The 15081-nt window shown below is 53.7% G+C and overlaps 1 protein-coding gene across 5 annotated transcripts in view; it reads left to right on the plus strand.

Annotated features, from left to right (window-relative positions):
• The window catches only part of KAZN (kazrin, periplakin interacting protein), a 1079687-nt gene that overhangs the window by 766497 nt on the left and 298109 nt on the right, over window positions 1-15081 (plus strand). The window lies entirely within an intron of this gene.

The following is a 15081-nucleotide window of genomic DNA, read 5'->3' on the forward strand; positions in this document are numbered from 1 at the left end:
TTACACAGATGAAACAGTCACGCACAAGACAAGGTGGTATTGGTGAGGTTTCAGATGAAGAGGACCCTTTTCTCCATCCCCAGGTTTGTTTGTTTTTTTTTGTTTTGTTTTGTTTTTTTGTTTTTTTTTTTTTTTTATTTTTGAAAGAGAGATAGAGAACAAGGAGGGGAGGGGAAGAGAGGAAGGGAGACAGAGAATCCCAAGCAGGCTCTGCACTCTCAGTGCAGAGCCCGACACAGGGCTCGAACTCACAAATTGTGAGATCATGACCTGAGCCAAAACCAAGAGTCGGATGCTTGGCCGACTGAGCCACCCGGGCTCCCCAGTTTCTTTTTAACTGAGAATTAAAGACACGGAAGAAAGACCGTGGTTACCGACAGAGCTGACTGGGAAACGAGACCTGGGTGTTGGCCGGTTCTCCTCCCCAGGGGCGGGCAGGTCTGAAGGGCCACAGACCTCAGTACTCCACCCGCAGGAACCAAGTCTTCTCCAGTACTTACCTCTGGTAGAGAACAGACCAGAATGCATATGTCCGTGGGCAGCTAGGCTCCGGGTAAGCCCTTTTCCTTCTCCCAGACTTACCAGCCAGACAGGAGTGAGTGAAGGGCAGTGGGGAGCCTGGCGTGTAGGTGACTGGGGCTCCTTCCAGAGACACTTGGCCAGGACTTGGGGGCTCTCCTCTAACCAGCCTGGGCTCAGTTGGCACAGGTGCTGGGGATTCAGAAAGCGGGGTGGAGGTGGGCTTCAGCCACTGGGAAGAGTTGCTGCGGGACCCCAGATCCGGGCCTGAGAGTGGGGGTCACTTTACGCGGACCGGATGCAGGGCCAGCACCCTGGGCCTGGCAGTTAGCGATTTCCGTGGTATATGGCGAGGAGGCCCGCGGGGAGGTTCCGTTGGGCATAATTAGATAGAAAACACAGTGTTTTGAACCTTGCGAATTCAGCAGGTCTCCAGTTCGAATCAATGAACCCAGAGTTTTTAAGCTTTTTAAGCTGGTACGTTCACGTCGGCGGACGAGGTCTGTGGTTGTAGTTCACGCTTCATGACACGTGGGAACACGCATTCTCACGCAAGAAGGGGGAAACGTGTGTCCGGGGGAAAGAGAATGGCTCTGGGGCCTGGTGGGTGCTCTCTCAGTCCCTAGCTCCACTGCCTGCCAGCTGTGTGACCTCGCACAGCTTACTTAACCTCTCTGAACATCTGCTCCTGCCCCCGCCTTCTAAAACAGGAACGACATGGATTTCCCAGCTTGAAACAATTAAGTTCATCAAGGCTTGCAAAACGCCATTTCTGTGCCCGTCTCTAGACTCTCTTTCACCCCCCACACCTTGCCCACCAGCCCCTCATCTCTCCACCCAGAGGATTTTGACATCGGATACAACCCTAACTCCCAGGTGAGAAAAAATGTTGAACACTTTTCTGTAAAGAATATAAATTCAGGAAGTCGACTTGTACTAATATATGTGGTTGTAGATTTTTCTTTTCTTTTTTTTTTTTTTTTTGGTTAGGGAAGGAGGAAAAAATGCCTCCTGGGAAGTTTCGATCTCCTAGTCATTAAGAGGGAGGTCTCGGCAGATTCCCCAAAGTTGCAGAAGAGGAAATGAGACTCAAGCTCCAGATTTGCATAATTGCAAATGAGGCTGTTCATTTGCCTCTCCTGTGAAGGGCAGCCCCCTTCCTGGCCTGGATGCCCTCTGTGCCCCTGCTCGGCGGGGTCCCCCTTGGAATGATGCTTTAATGACCGCTCAAGTGGCATTTAGCTTCCAATTAAGAGCGAGGAGGAAAACACTAACCGAGTGGGGTGAACGTTCTGGGGAATTCACCCACTTAGGAGAAACCCAGAGAATTAGCAGGCACACAAAGCCACCTTATGACTGGAGCAAAGGCCTCAAAGGCTTGCAGAACCCCCGCTGGCTGGAGAGGAAGTTGACTGCACAGTGACCTGTCTTTAGAATTGTACCAAGGACTCCCTCCTGAACTTGGGAGGCCATGTCCACCGCGGGGGAGGAAGAGCCTGAACAAGCACTTCTTGAGGAGATCTGTCTCTGCCAGGCTGGGTGCCTTCCTGCCTCGTGCTAGTGTCTCGGGCTATGGATGGAACATTTGTCCCCCTGCGCCCCCTTCCAAATTCATATATGGAAACAGTAATGTCCAACATGACAGTATTTGGAGGTGGGGCCTTTGGGAGGTAACTGGGTTTGGGTGAGGCCATGGGCGTGGAATACGGGGACGAGGGGACCCAAGCTTGTGCCCCCCGCCTCTCTCCCCTCTCTCTCTCTGCCATGCAAACCGACCAGAAAGAGGGTTCTCACCAGAACCTCCCTGCGCTGACAATCCGATTGCAGACTTGCAGCCTCCAGAACTGTGAGGAATAAATGTCTGCTGCTTAAAAATACCAGCATCTGGCAATTTGTTACGTGTAGCAGCCTGAACTGACAGAGATGCCTATACTCATCCTCACAACAAACCCTCATAAAAGCACACGGTGGGGACGAAGATCAAGGATGGAAATCAGCTTGCCCCCGGCCAGCGTGAGGATTCGAACCCAGGCCTTTCTGATCTAAGAGCCCATGGTCTTCAGCATCTGAGCAGACATCCCTTAGAGGCCCTTCCTCCCCAGACAGGCATCTCTGTTCACCCTCTGTCTTAGGCCAGCCCTTGGCCTCCTGCTGCCGGACTGTTCCTCACTCTGAGCCAAGCGGGCAGGCTAAAAAGAGCTCTGAAAACCGGCCCTGTTCCCCCTGCTGACCCACCTTCAAGAGTGCCCTCAGCCTGACCCCGGGGGGTCCCAGTCAGTGTGGTTAGTAACGCAGCGTATTTGGGGTGAGGTTTTGGAAACGCCCCTTCTGGTGCCAGACCAGCATCTCATCCCAGTTAGTGCCTTCTTTATCCGTTCATTTCTGATGAACGCTGCAGTAAAGTCAGCCGTGAGGTGAGCGGACACGGGAGCAGGGACTGTGTCCTCAGGCCTGGGGTCATTTACAAGGCAGCACGGACACCACCAGGGTCCGAGATGAAACCACATCGGCCCCGCTTCGCCTCTGTTACCTCCCCCGGTCCACGCATTGAGAATATAATGAGGGGAAATCATGGGTTTTGAATGTCTTCTTACTAAGCAGGCTGCTGAAGGAAGAACAATTAATCTCTTTATCATAACTGGCTTGGCCACATTTAAATACTGAAAAGAGAGAAAAAAAAAAAAAAGAAACAAAGAAAACAAAACAAATAGAACAAAACCTTTTGTGTTCCTGCCAGCAGAGGGGCAAAGGATAGGCTTGTCATTTTGCAGACATTTTTGGCTAAATGTCCTTTTTACCTTTAATCTGCGAGGTTTGGGATATTCTGTTGCAAGAGGGAGAAATCGACCTGGCCTGTCTGCGGAAGGACTGTGAAACTCACTTCAGAATCTCCCTGCAGAGGCTCAGGAGTTTACAGAGCAAGGATTTCAAGGCCAAGGAGGAGGCCCTGGGGGACTTTTGCCTTCAACATCACCAAGCCTTCTTCTGCTCCCAAGAGTCCACAGGAAATTAACAGTTACAATACGAGGGGTTGTCCGTGTTCACAGACATGACTCCGACGCTCTACGGGACACAGAATTCTGCATTAGCACAGCCCACAGCTAAGCCAGAACCTGTCTGCTCCTGCTTCCTCTGCAGGGCCCCCTTCTGCTGGCAGAAGAAAGCCGGAGCTGGTTACTGAAGCCAGAGAGAGGATTGGAAGTTACGGGAAAGAGCAAAGGAACGACCGTCTGAGGACTGGGTCTGAACCCCACGTCCAGCACAGACCTGCTGTGGGACCTTGGGCAAATTAGCCCCTTCTCTAAGCCTCCGTTTCCTCGTCGGTAAAACACTGACAGTAGGAACCACCTCACAGAGTTTCATGAGGAAGATACAATTTATGGAAAGTGCGTTGGTGAAGCGTGACACAAGTATCAGGTGCCGATTTCGTTACACGCAGGACAGTGTAGGAAGCAAACCGCTGCTTTTGAGGGAACCGATTTGACTAAGTTGAAACTTGGTAATAGTTCCGTATCACTGGGATGTCCTAATGGGGGAATCAGAATTTCTCCTGTGGGCTCAGGAGTCCCTTCTGATGTCATCTCTTGGGAGCACCCTGTACATCTTACGTATGGATTAGGAATTCGCGTTTTAGCATGACCGGTCTAAATGTCTGGATAATGGCTCGTCACCATGATTGACCTGTTTAAGGAGGAAGGGAGGGCTGGACAACAGTGACCCTGTTGTGTTGACAGGAACGTGCAGTAGGCTGAACTACTGTCCCAAGTGGAGACTTCGGACAGTAATTGGAGCCACACTGTCACCATGGCCACCTTGACTTTAGACCCGACCATGTGACTTGCTCTGGCCAATGGCATGTTAGCTAGTGTAACTATAGGCAGAAGCTGGAAATGAGCTTTGAATCTGCTTTACCAGGTAGGACACTTCTCAAGATAGCTGCACCTGCATTCTTGGGGGGTGGGGCGGAGGGGGTGGTGAGAAATAGTGCAGGGGAATTGGAGCCTCTGGAGAGATCGGGACTTTGAGATCTGCTTTGCCTCTCAGATGACGAAAAGCTGTGACCTTGCATATTGGTTACTGTCATTTTGCTGGGAAGCAGCCCTTCTCAAGCAGGGTCATTTGAATCTAGAAATGAGTGAAAGAGGAAGATGAAAAGTGAGAGCATGAGAGCAAGTTGGGGGCAGGAGGGAAGATCCACAGAGGCTTGAATTTGGCCAGTTCCCCTGGACCAGGAATTCGTCTCGGGGCTAACGTAGGATCCCCTGAACAGCTGAAGGGAACTTTAGGAAGGGAGGCAGGATCCTCTTGGAGATTAACTTCGGCTTTGGCTTGCTTGAGCCTCGTTAGACTTTAAAGAAAAGCTGCGGGGAGCGGGCACCTATAGGGCAACCCTGGGTGGTGGCGAGAGTTTGCATCCCGACATCTGACACCTTCTTATTTCGGTAACTGATGTGGCCGAGTTGAAGCTTGTCGCTGTGAGAGCGCCACACCGTGGCATTGGCAGCGCCGGGGCTGTGTGCAGAGTGGCAAAAATCAATTTCCACTGTCCACGGAGTGTCGTTTGATTTATGACTGCAGGAAGAAGAAATGCTTCATCTCCCACCCCCTCTTGGGGAGGACGGTTTTACGGTCTGCCGTTAGAGACACTCTGTAAAGGAAGTCCTCTTTGCCCAAACTTTGGTATTTTGATAACCTTCCTTGGCTATTCAGAGGACATTGAACACTCCCAATTTTTATGACCGTCATTTGTTTCTGATTAAGCAATTACAGGCATTAAAAGACAATCCGCAGGAGCGCGGCCCGCGTACCTGCAGGATCATTTTGTACAGTGGGAAGCAGTGGAAGGCTTCAATTTTTCGTGACCACCATGGCGAGGAAGGACGGGCTTACTGGGAAAGCAGAGGAACGGACGGATTTGGGAGTCACGCTGGGTTTGGAACCCTGCCTGCCACTGGAGAGCGAGTCAGCGAGCCTCAGTATGGGAGCCTCGGTCTTTCTCATCTGGACAGTGGGCGTGTGGAGCAGACAACAGTCTGCTAAGATCCCCCGACAGCCCTTCCAGCCTTTTCTTGTGTGCCGCCTCTGCCTGCCCCTGTGAGCTTTTGTGTCCAGCGCCCTGCACCTGAGACACGTCTCCCCAAAATCACCCTTGGCTTCTGGAGCCACTCTGGCTGCACAGCCACAGAGCCGGGAGTGCCTGGGAATTGATGTCCTTTCGGGGCAGCCGTCAGGCAGTGACTGACCAGTGTGGGGGGACGGAAGCCCAGCTTGCACTCCAGAGCCCTCCACAGCCTCAGGCTAAGGCTCCCCCTTGCTCACCTTCCTCTCCTTCCCTGACCTCTTCCCCTCTCCTACTGAAGACCTCTTTCATATGTCACTTATGCCCTAATCCTGGTCTCAGGGCTGCTTCTAAAGAATCCTACCTCAGGGGCGCCTGGGTGGCTAAGTCGGTGAAGCGTCCGACTTTGACTCAGGTCATGATCTTGTAGTTCACCGGTTCTAGGCCCGTGTCGGGCTCCGTGCTGACAGCTCAGAGCCTGGAGCCCGCTTCGGATTCTGTGTCCCCCTCTCTCTCTGCCTGCCCCTCCCCTGCTCGCACTCTGTGTGTGTGTCTGTCTCTCAAAAATAAATAAACATTAAAAAAACATTTTTTTAGGGAGTCCTACCTTAGGTAGCAGACCGATGGTTCATGCCAGTTTTTTTTACAAACTATTTTATTAACTTTTATTCAGCATTTTGGTGTGCCAGGCATGGAATGACATGTTCAAAATGCATTCTCTCTGGTAATGTAATGAAGAAAGCAGGTCTCCGGAAGCATTTTACACGATGTCTAACACACAGCAGGAACTCCGCACACGCTGGCCCGGTCTGAACCCGGTTGGTCTGCAACATGTGTGGGAGGAAAATGCAAACTCCTCCTCATCCCTGGTCCCTCCTACCCCTTCCCAGTTTATCTCCTCACAGCGGCCAGAATGGCCTTTTAAAACATATCCGTCAAATGTGTGAGACCCTCTAGTGGTTACTTTGTTGCGCGCAGAATGAAATCCAAACTTCCCACATGAGCTACGATGGGGGTTGGCACACTTCTTCTATAAAAGGCCAGACAGTAAAGATTTGAGACTTTGTGGGCCATGTGGTCTCTGTTGCACCTACTTGACTCTGCCGTGTGTCACCAAAACAGCCACAGACAGTATGTCAACCAGCGGATGTGGCCGCTTTCCATAAAACTGTATTCATAAAAACAGATTTGGGGGGCGCCTGGGTGGCTCAGTAGATCGAGCGTCCGACTTCGGCTCAGGTCCCGATCTCGTGGTCCGTGAGTTCGAGCCCCGCGTCGGGCTCTGGGCTGATGGCTCGGAGCCTGGAGCCTGTTTCCGATTCTGTGTCTCCCTCTCTCTCTGCCCCTCCCCCGTTCGTGCTCTGTCTCTCTCTGTCTCAAAAATAAATAAACGTTAAAAAAAAAAAAAAAAAAACAGATTTGGCCCCCAGGCTGTGGTTTGCTGACCCCTGGTCTACAAGACAGCTGAATGGTGTGGAGTCTGCCTCCCTCGTCAGCCACGGGCCTCACCCTGACCCGCTCTCCTCCTCTTGGCTCATTCACTCCCAGCACATTCCTGCATCAGGTGTCTCTGTACAACGAGTCCCCTGTCTGGGTCTGGGACCCTCTTCTGGGAGCCCTCTGCATGCCCGGCCCCTGCTCATCATTCGAGTGCCAGCTCATGTGTTACCTCCTCCAGGAGGCCTTCACAAGCCTGCAGATCTCGGTCGCTTCGCCCCGACCCCACCGCCGCCGACTCCGTTCACACTGTTCTGCATCCTCCCGGCGGTTCATTTATTCCCCTGATCACTTGTTTGGTGTCTGTCTGTCAGGAAGGCAAGGCTCAACAGCGTCTGATTGTTTCCTGCCGCATCTTCGGCCCATAGCTGAAGGTACGTGAGTCTGGCTCCTGGTAGGTGCTCGATAAAAGTTGGTTGGCTTAGGGGCGCCTGGGTGGCGCAGTCGGTTAAGCGTCTGACTTCAGCCAGGTCACGATCTCGCGGTCCGTGAGTTCGAGCCCCGCGTCAGGCTCTGGGCTGATGGCTCAGAGCCTGGAGCCTGTTTCCGATTCTGTGTCTCCCTCTCTCTCTGCCCCTCCCCCGTTCGTGCTCTGTCTCTCTCTGTCCCAAAAATAAATAAACGTTGAAAAAAAAAAAATTAAAAAAAAAAAAAGTTGGTTGGCTTAGTGGTGTCTAGGACACGCCCCCTCCCCCGCCGACTGTAAGAAGTCTGTGAAGGGTGAAGAACACTGGAATTTCAGGTGGTTGTGTCGGTTGCAAGACAAAATCGCAGAACTCCCAATAATCTTCCTCTCTTCCTCTTTCCCTGTCAATTAGCCCGCTAAACGGAACATCTCATCGGAGGATTTGCCTGAGCAAATCCTCGCTTTTCTTTTCTCAGTCCCAAGCCTTGGACCTCCATTTTCAAGGCTAAAAACACCAAGAGGAATGTGTTCTCTGAACATGACATTGAGATTACCCAGTTAATTAAAGAGGGATTTAGGAGTTACTTAACATCTGGGTGGCAGGGTTTTGTGTGTGTGTGTGTGTGTGTGTGTGTGTGTACGTGTGGTTTTCCCACTCAGCCTCAGAAAGGAAGCAGAAATCATGATACGCCTGACGTGCACACCTCACTGCCCCTCCTGATCCCCCCTCTCGCGACTTCATCGTGCTGTAAGAGGAGACTCTTCATCCCGGGTTCCTTGGCACCAAGACATCTTCGTCTTGCTTTGACAAAGGCCGTCCTCCCCACGGCAAAACCCAGGACGCCGGCTTGGAGAAGCAAGCTGTTTCATCATGCTGATCGCCACCCCAGAAGTGGCAGTGGCTCTTTTTACTACTTAACACTTCAGAGCAGTGGCTCCCAGACAGCAAGCATTGTAAGGGGGCTGGGGGAGCTTCAAGACGTGGCCTGAGACGTGGCTGCCTTTAGGCGGTGGGGAATGTGCCATGCTGGGGAATGTGATGTGAGCTTTAGGCCGGCCAGGGAGCCTGGCAGGCTTGCTCGCTGAGCAGGGCCCCGGCCGATGCTCCATGGCAGCCGTGGGGAGGACGGTGTGAAGGAGGAGGACTTGTGGCCCGAAGCCCAGGTGGGAAGTGAAGGGACCCGACTGCCACGGTAGCATCGGGAAGGGAGGGGAGGAAATAGGTTCGGACAGGGGTTCTCACCCCAGGGACGGGTCGCCCCCAGGGACAGGGGGAGGCAGGCCCCCACCTCGGCTCTGGGAGCTCGGATTTTGTTTGGCACTGATGGCCATGAGCTGAACACCCGACTGTCTGGGTTCCTGAGAAGGTAGCAAGCGCCTTGAAACTCGCTTGTAACGAGTCGTTTATGAACTTTTCATCGGTCGTCAGGTGCCATTTCTGCGATGCGTCAGAGCTGTTCGGAGCTTGTCGGCACGTGAGTTTTCGACGGACTCTGTCATCGTCATGCGGCACCTGGGCCCTGAGAGGCCTCCCGGTAGCTCGGCTAACAAAGGGTGGGTGTTGCGGATCCAGCAGTAAAACCAGCTTCGTTGGAGAAATACCGTTAAAAAACAGGGACGGGGCGGGGGTGGGGGAGGGGAGATCCGTGGGACCGAAGGCAGCGCTCCCGTGTGTGACCCATCAAGTCCTACGGCACGCTGTTTCGGAAGCGGTGTCCATCTGAGGCCAGCCCCGAGCGCAGACCCCAGTGAGGAGCACAGCTGCGACTGTGTTCATGGTTGGGGTTGCAGCCACCACACTTTGGTCGGGCCCCGTTCACCCGTGTTTGTGACCGGCCAGGCTCCTCGAGATGCAGCTAGACCCCGGCCCGCTAGCATCCGTACTTCGCCAAACTGCCTGAGAGAACAGGACCGGGGTGTCGAACCGTAGGTCACTGGGCTTAAGTGCAGCGGCCTTGCTCTTGGGGGGCTCGATTTCAACTTTAACGGGCGCTGGGCGATGCTTTAATTGTCAGTAGTTGCTCGAGGCACAGATCGGCCGAACGAACAAGGGCAAATGACAACAGACTTGTTCCCTTGAAATAGGGTGAGCTGATACGGTGGCGGTGAGTTAGCCCAAGGACGACCCTGTGCCTAAAAGGCGGGGCTGGGGGACACCAGTTTAAACACCTGTTTAAAATGAAGGCATGTGTGGGGGGCCTGGGTGGCTCAGTCGGTTAAGCGTCTGACTCTTGGTGTCGGCTGAGGTCATGATCTCACGGTTCGTGGGTTCAAGCCCCACATCAGGCTCTGTGCTGACCGTGCGGAGCCTGCTTGGGATTCTCTCTCTCTCTCTCTCTCTCTCTCTCTCTCTCTCTCCCTGTCTCTGCCCCTCCCCGGCTCATGCCGTCTCTGGCTCTCTGAAAAAAGAAATAAACTTAAATAAAAATATAAAATTAAGGCATTTGTTTATTCTGCTGCAGTGGAATGCATCTCAAGAAGGAGCAAAGGATGATTTCCATGTGTAGTAGGCAGGTGGGCCCCAGGAAGACCTGCAGGAATCCCCCTTACTGGTAGCAGCAGTGTGCCTGAGACCTTGAGCCCTTGTCTGGGTCAAAGCACCCCTCCTCCAGATGCCCCGTAGCTAAATCCTTCCTCCTTCAGGTCTTGGTCCAAGGGTCCCCTTCTCGGTCGGGCCCTCCCCCAACCATTCTGTTTAAAATTACAAGCCAGACACACACACACACACACACACACACACACACACACACACTCCCGGTATCTGTTCCCTGTTCTCTTTCCCCAGCCTTCTAACACAATATATGATTTATTGACTTTTTATAAATTTTTAATGTTTATTTTATTTTTGAGAGAGAGAGAGCACAAGCAGAGGAGGGGTAGAGAGAAAGGGAGACACAGAATCCAAAGCAGCTTCAGGCTCCGAGTTGTCAGCATAGAGCCCAATGCAGGGCTTGAACTCATGAACCGTGAGATCATGACCTGAGCTGAAGTCGGACGCTCAACCGACTGAACCACCCAGACACCCCTGATTTACGGACTCTTAATCACGTCTTCTATTATCTGCTCCCCCAGATAGAAATAGGGGAGACAAGTAGGGCAGAGGCTTTTGCCACTTTGACTGACTGACGGATCCCAAATGCCCAGAGGCCAAAATAGATGCTCAGTAAATATTAGTTGGTTGAAGGCATGGATAAATGAAGGAATTTGAGGGAGGGGACAGAGGGAATGCAGGACAGGTGGAACAGTTGACTGTAAGAAAGCTGTCATACCCTGCCTTGGACGGTCACCATGATGGACCGACGGGACGTGCTTCTGGCTCCCGGCTGCCAGAAATGAGGCAGGACGATACGGATTCCGCGTTCCTGTTCCGTGCCAGAAAAACCTGGGACCTTCTCGACAGTATCTAATCCTTACAACCATCCTGTGTGCTAGGCACTATTAGTCTGATTTTACAGATGAGGAAACTGAGGCTCGGGAGAGTCGCGTACTGCCCAAGGCTGTCAGGAGCAGCGGAACTGGGTTTGAAACCCGTATCTGTCTGACTCTACATCAGTTGATGTTTTTCCTTCGGGTTCGAGTTTGGGCTCCTTTCTGTACATTCTCTCCTCCCCAGTGTGGCAGGGTTTGGCAACCTGGGCTCTCCTGACCGGCTCATTCTGTGCTGTGCGGCCGTCCTGTGCTCTGTAGGATGTTTAGCGACATCCCTGGTCTCTACCTCGGATGCTAATAGCCCCCTCCTCCCCCTGCCCAGTGTGACAGTCAAAGATGGCTCTAGACTTTGCCAAGTATCCCTGGAGAGAGAAGTCACCCCTGTTGCAAATCACTACTATAGATTATGTGGAAGGAGCTCTCCTTTGGCCCTGAGATCCTGCCGAGGAGGAGGAAAGAACCGTCGTTAGGGCGACCTTTGGGCCCTGCAGCCAGGGCCTCCGGAGTTGTCTTGTGCTGGGGAAGGCATAGCCCCAGTCTGGCAGGTGGCTTGTGTCTTATAGGCCCAGAGCTGGTGGGCGCCTTCAGTGTGGCTCTCCCTTGAACTGTGCTAGCGTGGATCATTTGAGAAGCAGCTACAGGGGAATCAGATGTGCCGGAGAGTTACTGGAGACACCGTGGAGGAGAAAGGGGAGAAGCAGGAGGCAAGTCGAGCCTTCAGATCGCACTGTGGGGCTGATACCTGTGAAGGGAAGCAGGGAGGAAGGGTCTTAGACCCCAGCGCAGCTCACTTTAGCGCCACACATCCCATGAAGTAGGTACCACTCTTCTCCCCATCTTACAGATGCGGTAACTGAGGCCTGGAGGATTTTGTATTCCCCCAGCCTGCAGGAATGGACTGTACCGGGATGGCTGTTGAGCTCAGTCACTGCCCAGAACAAGCCAGAAGAACCAGGGCCAGTAGTGGCCACAGAGGGGCGGCAGCTGGGGCTGTGGATCAGTCCTGCTCCCGTAGCAGCCGACCAAAGTCACATCAGAAGCGTCTGTGTGTCAGAGCAAACCACCCCCACCGCTGCCCCCCCACCCCCCCCCCCCCCCCCCCGCATCTGCCCAGTGCCTTTTATGCGATGTCTTAGCTCAGGCGCCCACAGAAGCAGACCCTGAGACAAGGACTCAAGGCACATAAAGTTTTGGAGGCGGTGACTCCCGTGAAACTCCAGTAAGGGAAGAAAATAGTGAGCCAGGGATGAAAGAAAGCCACTGAGGGCACATAAGCAAGCTGCCACTGCGGGGAACTGGAGCCTGATCGTGCTGGAGAGTTCTAGAAATGGCGTGGGACGCATGGCCTCTTGAGTTTTCCAACGTAAGGAGTGAGGGAGCTGGGTCCTCTCCGCCTGCTCCCTCAGTCACAGCTTCAGACCTGCCAGAGCAGAGGCCCTCAGGCAAAGGGCTGTAGACACTGGCAGCTTAGAAGCCATCCCAGAGTTGCACTGGAAAGGTGAGCCATTTGGTCTCCCGCTTGCCCTAGGCACTGACCGAGCCCGCTCCAGAGGCCAGGAAGAGAGCCTCAGGCAACGCTGCCAATATTTGCAAAAACGCAGCCCCTGGAGCCTGGAAGCCAGGGAAGAGGTGAGCGCAGGGCCCCTGCGGGAGGGCCTTACGGTTCTGTTGCTACGCCATCTTTTCGGTCCTCCGAATAATCCCACAAGGTACATCGTCTTCATATCCCCACTTTACAGACGGAGAAGCTGAGGCCCGGAGTTTCACCCCTAAGTCACGCCCCTCCCTTTTGCTTACACCAAGGATTGGAACCATGGAGAGAGCCTAGCACGGTAGCTAGAGGTCTGAGCTGCGGGAAAAATCTACGTGGGAGTCAGGCCGTGTTCAGAAGGAGCCCCCCCAGAGGACGTGGGCCCTCTTGCCTCCTGGGCTTGCTGAGCTGCGGCCGGCGGGCCCATCCCACAGTCCTGGGGCTGTCCAGGCCCCAGACATCACGTTGGCTGCAGGGGGGTGCCTGCAAGGTCCCCACTCCGCCTCCCCCGTTGCTCTTCTCCGCGCCCAGCACCCTTCCTTCAAGCACGGAGCCCTCCTCCAGCGGGGTGCATGGGTCCCGTGCAACTTCAATGCCTGCCCCGACGACGTTACTCTCTGTTCCGGTCCTGTCTTCTGGAGGTTACACCCAGGTCACCTCGACTGAAGTTGGGGGCGGTCCCCCAACCCCCCAAACCACACACTTACAGTTTTGTGGGTGGTTCACTTCCAGACTAGTAACCACATTCATCGAATGCAGCTTTTGCCAATTGATCTCCAAGGACCTTGAAGGAGGAGGCTCACGGGGACCTTTTTGTTTTGTTTTGTTTTTTTTGTGGGCCGACCACAAACTGTAATAGAACCTACTCGTGGTCGGCATGTCCACGTGCCTGGGACCGTGTGGCTCACTTCGCACGTGGCGGCTCCTTGGGCTCTCGCCCCACCCCTGTGAGACGGGCGCTGCTCCTATCCCCATTCTACAGATGAGGAAGCCGAGGAAGAGGGTAACACAGGAAATCATACGAGTATTTAGCAACCACTGCTTAGCCAATGAGAGTTTTTGGGAGGCAGAGTCCTCTGGAGAAAGTTGACAAGGCTGTACTTGAGGCAGAAAAGTCGAGAACTGCCCCATTTGTCACCGACGACGCCACAGAATGGTCGGAGGGAAAGCTGGGGGCTGGGTTTGTAGCGCGCAATTTTCTTCTCTTAAAAAAAGACACAGAGTGGAGCGCCTGGGTGGTGCAGTCGGTTAAGCGTCCGACTTCAGCCAGGTCACGATCTCGCGGTCCGTGAGTTCGAGCCCCGCGTCGGGCTCTGGGCTGATGGCTCAGAGCCTGGAGCCTGTTTCTGATTCTGTGTCTCCCTCTCTCTCTGCCCCTCTCCCGTTCATGCTCTGTCTCTCTCTGTCCCAAAAATAAATAAATGTTGAAAAAAAAAATTAAAAAAAAAAAAAAAAGACACAGAGAGAGTGGCTGTTGCTCATTCTGGGCGGAGATGGAGACAGCAATGGCATCTCCCCCAAGCACCCAGCACTGGAGACGGTCACCAGCACACCCCGCCCTGAGGCTGCGCAAGCCGGCTCCGAGGTCCCGGCCCGGGGGGCGGCTGATGTTGCCTTTCCCGTCTGGGTCCCCAGAACCAACCAGCGGTGACGGAAGTGGCGACAGGCAAGGTCTCTGGAGTCAGACGATCTGGGTTCGAGACCCGAGTCCCCGATTGCGTGGCTTCGGATGAGGTTTACAAAATCTCCCAGGCCTCAGTGAACACATCTGTAAGATGGGGATAAAAGCGGTTCCTGCTTCATGGGACGTCGTGGCACTAAAGTGGGTTCATACCTTTGCGCGTGAACGTGCTGCTTAGAACAGCCGTTGGCATTTACGAAGCACCCCAGCGACGACTTTGCTGGGCCGGGAATATTGTTGTGTTCCGCGTGGTCCAGGCTTTCTTCTGGCGAGCTGAATTGGAGGATGACTGAATGGCAAACACGGCTTAGAGGCTAGAGATTGTGTTTCTCTCTGGAGGGATTGAGAGACTCCTTTTCCCTGGAGACATCAGCTTACTCTCTAAGGACGATAAAAACCCAGGGACCTTCCCTTCCTTTCCCCAGAGAGCATGGGTTTCCCTTAGAGAGTAAAGGTTTCTCTCCCAACCTACCCCAGAGGGGAGAGGGGACAGATACCCGGGCCACCTTCTATAAGCCCTGAGCCTCATAGTTTTGGGGTTCCTCTCCTGTGGGGCAGCCGTTGAGCACACAGGTCGGGTGTCATCACCCCACGCGGAACAGAGACAGGGAACGCTGTTCGTCTGCTCTCCGGTCCGGAGACCCTGTGTTTCCATAGATGGCAACACCGAACAGATTCTTCTTCCCTCCCCTTAAAGTGGGGATGGCAGGAATGAGCCTTTACCCCCCCCCAAATGCATCACTATGCACCCCAGAACTGACAGTCAAAGACTTCCTAAAGGAAAATTCTCTGATCCCGTCCCATGCCCAAGATTGTAGATACAGGCCCCTTTTCTCCCGTAAGAAACATAATTATTACTGGCTTTTGCTGGGGAACAGAACCCACTTCTGCTTGAGACACAGGGAGCGCCCTCTGTGGCGGGCACGAATGTAAGTAGGGGTCTCCCTAAAGCAGAGAGA

This window comes from Leopardus geoffroyi, chromosome C1 (genome assembly GCF_018350155.1).
Source record: "Leopardus geoffroyi isolate Oge1 chromosome C1, O.geoffroyi_Oge1_pat1.0, whole genome shotgun sequence".
NCBI classification, from domain to species: Eukaryota; Metazoa; Chordata; class Mammalia; order Carnivora; family Felidae; genus Leopardus; species Leopardus geoffroyi.